This window comes from Octodon degus, unplaced genomic scaffold (assembly GCF_000260255.1).
Source record: "Octodon degus isolate 3935 unplaced genomic scaffold, OctDeg1.0 scaffold00256, whole genome shotgun sequence".
Classification (NCBI taxonomy): domain Eukaryota; kingdom Metazoa; phylum Chordata; class Mammalia; order Rodentia; family Octodontidae; genus Octodon; species Octodon degus.
Window position 1 is genome coordinate 2,624,952 of NW_004524832.1, and position 8,512 is coordinate 2,633,463.

Genomic DNA, 8,512 nt, shown 5'->3' on the forward strand with positions numbered 1-8,512 from the left:
GTGCAGGGTAGCAGGAAGCTCTCCACACACTCACCAGACCTGGGCTAGGACTGGGTCTCTCTATGTGTGTCATACATTTTTAAGGTATTTTATCCCAGGTAAATGCAGGAAAAATCAGAGAGCATTTTTAGTCTCATGTCTAATTGCTCTTTCTTTTTTCTGTACCATCTTTGCCTACAGTTCAGAGATACAAGCAGAAGTTGTTACACTTGAAAATCAGAGATCACTGTTGAGGGATAGAAAAGACACAGCTGAAAGCAATGAGAAAATATCATCCACTATATACCTAGAGCATTTAGGTGAACCATGCTTTCCCTTCTCTAAAAGCATAACTGATTATACTTGGGGTGTCAGGAAGTTAGACATCTGCATCTGTTAGTGGTGAGTACTTCCTTGTGCTACTAAATACAACAAAGGAAAACAAAATGGTAAGTTGGTAACGTGGAGAGTAATAACCATATCCTAATTCTGTGATGAAGCAATTTAGACCTTGGAAGAAAGCTGTGTTTGGAACCTGTAGAGCCAGTACATAGTAAATTTGACTGAAAAGGACAGTGTGCACTGCAAAAATACATTGTTACACTTAAATTGGTAACATTTTAAGTAAGTCCTAAGAGTTTCACCTGGATAGGATTAATAACATGAGAAATTGCCAAGCTCACTTCAGTGATGGTCAAAGTAGCTAGACTGGAAAGATTGAACCAATCTATATTCCCAATCTCCCTTTCTGAAAAGTGGTGGTTCTCTGCTACTTTCCCATTCATAAATTATCAGTAAGGGTGTTTGTGAGTTTTCTGTAAATATGACCAATGCTGGGAAAAGAGGAAAGATTTATTCTGTTGGACAGTTTCAGAAGTGTCAGTCCCACAGTCACTTCTGGGGGCAGAATGTGTGGAGCGGGGAAGAACTGTCCACGTCCTGACAGCTAGGGGAGGAGAGAGAAAGAGTCCAGGGACGACACGTGTCCATCCAGGCTACACCTCAAGTGACCTGCTTTCTCAGCCAGCTCTACCTCCCAAAAGCCCATCCATCAATGGATGAGCCCATTGAGGAAGTTAATGCCTTCGTGGTCTAGTCGCCTTCCACAGGTCCTGTCTCTGAGCACATGAGCCTTTGGGGGGACATTTCTGATTTAAACCATCACAGTAAACTCTTCTTCTCCCAAGAAAAGACAAATATAACCTTGAGGAACATGTCTTTAAATAGTTTGTGGAAGAAGGTTGACTGGGATCATAGAGATTAGGATGAAGTAGAGCTGTTCATAATAACTTTGCCATAAATAAAAGCTGGACTGATTTTGATTTCTGTGTGTTCACATAGTGAGGGGTCAAGAAATGAATGCTAAGGGTTCACTCCACTTTTCCTCAAAGCTCCAGACACAATAGACTTCGAAGCCTTGAGTAGCAGTCCTGGAGCTGGCTTTAAAAATAAAAAACAAAACAGAACTATAAATACTCATCAAATCTATTTCTTCCCAGGGAGAGAGAAGTGATTGCTTTCAGAATTCATGTCATATTAAAACAATGTATGAACAGATATGCAAAAGAGAACTTGGGCATAGAAAAATTGATTAATAATCCACCTAGTCCCATGGGAAAGTTATTGCAATCCCTTTAAGAACAAATTTACTCTTGAGATTTCTTCTCTGAGAGAGTTGTGAATTTTTCATCTGTAAAATTTAATAATTATGAAGAACTATGAAGGCCTGGGATTTTACCCTACCTGGAAGCTAATGAGTTGGCCAGCCACAGTTTCATGAATGCTGGCACAGGGCACAGGACTCCCTGGCTTGAGATAAGGACAGTTTATTACATGTAGCAATGACAGTAGCCAGAATCAGCAATTGTGCCAGCTCCCTGGGTCCTGGTTGCCACAGAGTGACATGAAGAGGGGCCAGGTGCCATCTGCATATGCAGTGGGGTGCATCAGGAGGAAGGAGCCCTGAACCTGGGTAACCAGAAAGCCTGCCTGGCTTTGACTCCAGAAAGAGCATTAGGTTGCAAACACATTTGTTCTTTGCTCCAGGGAAGGATGCTTTCTCTGTTGCCTAAGGCTGGTCACCATACAAATATCCTTGAAAAGAAGTTCCAGAACACAGACAGCCATTCCTCAGCTTGCAGAATGTATAGACGTGTGAGGCATACCTGGAGCACTGTAGGCTAGTAATAAATCCTGTCTCTCTGTTTGCTCAAGACTAAGATTCTAAAGCCCTAGCCCAGTCCTTTAGCCCATTCCAGTCCCTCCTCAAATTGGGAGCCTTTCCTGGTGACACTATTGGCACATGTTCATAAGGTATGGAGTGGGAGCAGATTTACATCAGTGAAGAACTGAAACGTTCCTCTCTGGGAAAACCAAAGTCAGAAACCCCTCAGCGGAGTGACCACAAGTCTAACTTAGCACTTTGCAGCTCCTCCTGTCCTTCCCAAAAGTCATCATTTCACCTCGTTGTAAGATGCAGCCCCCTAATTCCACTAAATGAAGATTTACTGAAGTTTTTGAAATGGAAATGCCTTGGATCATTAAGGCTCAATATTCACACACATGAGTGGATTTGTATAAGATATTTCTCCCTTTAGCAGCTAGCTGGACTGGCTGCCCTGAAGGAATCACAATTTTGATGGATAGGGCATGAAAAGGTAACTGAGAAGCCCGGAGCAATTCAGCAGACCTGAGAGATAACATGGCAGGAGAATTAATACCACATGGGGTCACTGAGTCCACAGGTGCCAGCAAATGTAAGGGCTACAAGGTATGAAAGGTGGAGCCCGGAGACCAGATTCTTTCTCCTCCTCCTCACTTTTGGGTCTCTTCATCTCACAAGCATTTACTGAATGTCTGCAGGCACAATTGCCACTCTTAACACAACTTGTCACTATGTGTTGCACACTCGCTGTGTTGCCACGTCCGTCAGTACGTGAGTGTTTCAGGTCAGGCACAGCACTGCTGGACACCTCCAGAGGGGAGGATAGGCAAGTGAGAGAACCACTACGCAGCTCTGTGAGTGGCAGAGATGGGATTTAACTTCAGACTTCTGGTTTAAAGTATATGTCCTTAGATATCTCACTAACACTGTCCCTAAAATAAATTGAAGTGAGCTGTCCTGTAACTATAACTGTCATCTAAAACCTACTTCTATGATTAAGTAAATTTTGAATTCCAAACTAGGGGCTCATGCTTATGTTCCAAACACATATTCACATGTGGAAACTGTCTGAGACTCCTTGGCTTTATAGGACTACAAGCATTAGTGGCATAATGTTTGCAGGACACTGTAAATTCTATATAAAAAGCACTAGAGTGTTAATTATCACATCATATGTTCAGGGATCCTGCTCTGGGGAGTTCAACTTCTCCTATTTTAGTCTATACTGCTAATGAAATTAAAAATATAAGTGTCATGGTTTAGCTCTAGGTGACCCCCCAAACCTCATGCAGTCATGGGGTGGGCATCTAGAGTTTGTGATTAATTCATGACCCAATGCGGGATTGTGGATGTGAGTGCTGCTGGGATTATAGGTGGGAGCACAACACCAGCCTGGGATGGATGGCCTGAATACAATACACGGAAGGGGCAGGGCTTGCTTAGAGCTGCTCCTCCAACCCTGCTTCTCGCTTTTGCTCTTGTTGTTTTGTTGTTTTCTATCACCATGAGCTGCTGCCCTCTGCCATGTGCCACTCTGCCTTGGAGCCAGGTGAGGATGGACTGAAACCATCACGAACTGTGAGTTAAATAAACCTTTCCTTCCTTAATTTTGGGTGTCAGGTACTTTGTCCCAGCAATGACAGAAAAGTAACTGAGATAATAAGGTAATTTTCTTTTTCCTTTGCTATACTAGTGACTGATCTGAGCTACATCAATTTATATTCTTGAATTTGTGATCTTCCTTCTTCAGCCTACTAGAATGCTAGGATTATGGGGCATATGCCACCATACCTGACTAATATAAGGTTACTTTTACTTTATTTTTTTTATGTATTTAGTACAGGGTCTACAGGGTCTACAGGGTCTCACTATTCAGCTCAGACTCCTAGTGATCCTCCTGTTTTCAGGCTCCCCAGCACTGGGATTATAGGCCTAAACTACCATGATTAGTCTCAGGGACCAGCTCAGCACACTCAGGGGCAGGGCTGGTACAGCATGGTGTCGGGGATAGAACCCTGGTTCTTGCACTTGCCTAAGCAGGCACTTAGTCCAATGAGCTATCTTGATGGCCCAAAACTTGTGTTCTTAAGGAGGAAAATATGTGCACTGTATGGAACATTTTTTAAAACATATTTAGTACAGGATCTACAGGGTCTCACTGTGTAAATTGGACTTGTAATGATCCTCCTGTTTTCAGCCTCCCAAGTACTAGGATTACAGGTATGAGCCATCACACCCAGTCTTGGGACCAGTACGGCAATGTTTATTTTATTTTTTAAATCACTAATTGTATTTGGATTTATCACAAAAGTTAGCCTCCATTTACCCCTGAACAGCTACCTCGAGTTAAAAGACTTAGATTTTTTGAGTTTGGGGATGTAACTCAATAGCAGAGCATTTGCCTAGCAACTCAAAACCCTAGGCTCAATTCTTAGTGAGAGAGAAAAATTGAAATTTTAAGTTATTGAATATTGATTTTGTTTCCCCAAAGCAGGAACAGATTTTGAATGTATCTTAGAGACACAATTAATGAGTATGCAAACAACTAACAATGCCTATGCAATGGTACACCTTCTTTTACAAAATAAGAAAACAAAGTTGGCCTATGCCAAAAAACTATCACAAGCTGAAGAGATAGCTCAGTGGTCTAAGCACCTGCCTGGCAAGCACAAGGACCAGGTTCAATCCCTGGTACCACATGCCATGCAAGCCCCAGAACCCTGGGCATGCTGTGTCAGGCACCAAAACTGGGTGTGATGGTGCACACCTGTAATCTCAGCACTGGGGAGGCTGAGAGAGGAGGATCACTACAAGTCTGAACTGTACAGCGAGAATCTATACCAAATAAATTTAAAAAAAAATTTTTTAAAAATAAGCTATCACACTTCTCTTCTGAGAACTTACTTTCTTTTAGATTTCCTCTCTGCTGGCTTTCCCTTAATCATAAAGCCACACTTCTTCAGAATGACAACGGTAGGCTCTGGTTGGAGTTGCTCCCTCCGTGCAGGAGAAGCAGTGTGTTAGGACCGAACGCTGAACAGCATCCCCAGAGCTCACCTGTGAAGCCCAGTCCCCAGTACTTCTCAACACGCCCAGAACCCAGGATTGAGTCTTTAAGCAGGTTGGGAAATGAAATGGACTTCCTAGTTGGATGCGAACCCAATCTTAGTGGTGTCCCTATAAAAAAAGGACATTGGGACAGGCACAGAGGAGAGGTCATGTGAGGACATGAAGAAGGCAAGGCGAGGAGCCTCTGATGAAACCAAGCCTGCTGACACTTTGCAGTCAGACCTCTAGTCTCCAGAATTGTGAGAAAATAATTTTCTGTTGTTCAAGCCACCAAGTCTCTAATATGTTGTTATGGTAGCCCTAGGAGACCGATGGAGTGGGAACAGTAAACCTTGGTGACTCCGGCGTTCCCACAGGGTTTCTCTCCAGAGCTTCAGAGGGCAGTTCATGAACTTGTTAATGTCACTACAGTGAATCTGTGGACCTCATTAATTCATTCAACAAACATTTACTGATTGTGTCCCACACATCAGGAACAAATAACAAGGGCAAAGAAAAGAGTTCCCAAGTAGTTAAAAAATAAATAAGACCTCAAGTTACTACTGTTAAAATACATCACAGGCACACAGAATTAACTTCACTGTGATGCAGTCAAAACTAAGACTAAGGCACACAAAGAGAGGGGAAGGACCATAGGCCATGGGAACTTCACTGGGACACAGGAGGACTGTCCAGTGGGAGGCCCGTATAAGCATGGATTTACCCCAAGCTGAAAATGGGTATCTGAGATGAATGCACACTTCTCAGAAGAAGAAATACAAACCTGGAAGCTAAATATATGAAAAAAATGTTCAAGTCATCCAAGAAATGCTAATTAAAGCAACACCAAGAGACCATCTCATCCCAGAAAGAATGGCTATCATTAAGAAATCAACCAATAACAAATGTTGGCAGAGCTTTTGGGGAAAAGGAGCCCTTCTCCACTGTTGGTGGGAGTATATACTGCTGCAATCACTATGGAAAGCAGCATGGAGATTCCTCAGCACACTAGGATTGGAGTTCTCATTCCACCCAGCTATTCCCTTCCTGAGTTTCTTCCCAGGAGAACTGAAACATCTTACTACAGCTGTATGTGTGTAGCCAAGTTTACAGCAGTGCAATTTGTCGAGGCTCAATCTTAGAAACATCTCAAATGCCCATCAACAGAGGATTAGATAAAAAAGATGTGGTATTTTTTATGCAATGGAGTATTATTCAGCTATAAAGAAAGATAAGCTAAAAAAATGTATAGGTAAATGGATGCAACTAGAGACCATACTCATAAGCGAAACAAATTAGACTAACATGTTTAAATGCTGTATTGTCTCTCTTGTGTCAGAAACTAAAAGAGTAAATAAGATCCAGAAAATACAATAGATATTGTGAAAGGGAAAGAATATGCTCAGAAATAAAGAATAACTGGAGGGAATAGGGGAAAGGAGGAAAGAAGGAATATATATATTACAAGATAGCTTAGACAATTGTACTACTAATTTCTATAGCTCACTGAAAGGAACCGTTAGTGTTTATATTGCTTGACCAATCTCATTTGATCTCAGCAACTACTTTGAAGATAACCATATACAATATAATAACCGTTTTTGATTTCCTATCATGTTTTGAAATTCTATATGGCTTTTTCTTTTAGTATTTTAGGGAAGGGTCTATAGGGTGTTCAGGGTCTCACTACTAGATCAAATTCGTAGTGATCCACCTCTTTACAGCCTCCCAACAGCTGGAATTATAGGCATGCGCCACCACACCCAGTCTCAATTGCCACCTCAGCAAGCCCCCGGGGGCGGGGCAAGCTATTTGGCCAGCCCTTCCACATGGTTTTCATTGTTTTGTTGTTTGTTTGTTTGTTTTTATTCTCTTAAAAAATTTTTTTAAAGCAGGCCTTTGGGAGAAAGCAAAGACACTGCTGCATTTGGGAGTAGGAAAAGGCAGGGTAGGGGGAGAGTGATAGAATGGCCCTCCGTGAATGGGACTTTCAGGGTCACTGGAGTTAGACTGTGTATGAGGGAGGATGGGAGAAGGGACTGAAGAATTAGGGACAGACCACAGAGGATACCAAATTTGGATTTTAACGTGAAAGCAGTAGGAAGCCACCAGAGATTTTTATAAAGTCATGATGAGACTTGCTTTGAGCTTGGCCTCTAGTATGGTGAGAGGGCACTGCAGAAAGAGTGAAGGCAGGAGGTCCACGGAGCCCCAAGGGGATCTGCCTTAATCCTATGGACTCGAAGAAAGGCACAGTATTTTATTTATGTTTGCCGAATTAAAATAAAGTGGAGTTACACTTCCTTGTATTTTGTTTAAGTTTGGGATGAATTGGTCCTCCGAAAAGTACAGTACACTGAAGACAGTTTTAACAGAGCACATCTCATTTTATCCACCGTGGCAGGCCTGCTCTTCTCCGATTCTTCCCACTTGGATTAGTGGGGGCAATAGCAAGTCTCAGAATCACACCCTCCTCTGTCTGGTCACTATCTGTCCGCCTAGGTTTCAGACCCTGCTCTGAAAGGAGGAGGGGCTGGGAGTGTAGCTTGGTGATGGAGAAGCGGACACTCCAGGCCCTGTGTCCCATCCCCTGCTCTGTTAGTAAATAAATGATATGAAAATGAAAGGGGGGAGATTACTTAATCCCCAAGATTCCTGTGAATTTAAATTCCGTAACTCTTTCCTCCCAGAAAAATAAATTTGCTCGAATTTTATGACACTTTTCTTAAAGTTTTTAAAAAATTGCAAGTCTTTGCTGGAAGAAAAATTATTCTTGGGTACTATGTAAGTCTTGCTAGATGTTTTTGAGATTCATTAAACGAACATGTATCACGCACTTTTAAACAATAGCATTCTGGGGTACAAAGGCACTGAAGGGAAACACACATACACCCCTGTAGGTTCAAGGAAATGTGAATCGGACGGAGTGGTGTTTTCTGAAACGTGGAGAGCTGCATGGACTATGACTGCAGAAAAATTCACAAGCCAGTCCATTTCCTTTTCTCTTCCTTAGGTAACTTGCATCTGTGGTTGCAAAAGGGCTCTGGGTCCTCTAGGAAACAAAAAGGACAGCGAGGAGAGGAAGTTTCTCCGATTTCCTTACTCCCCACCTGCTGGTCTGTCTGATTTCCTTTCCAGCGCGGTCTGATAAAGAATCGGTTCTCCCCTCCCCTCCCGCCCTCCGCCCTTCCTCCCTCTCCTCGCGGAGTAGCGGTGCCGTCCTAGCGAGTGATGCTGTCGGAGCCGCGAGCCCAGCTCGGAGCAGGCGTCGCCGCCGCCGCCGCCCCAGGGCCGAAGCTCCCTTCCCAGATCCCGCGCCCC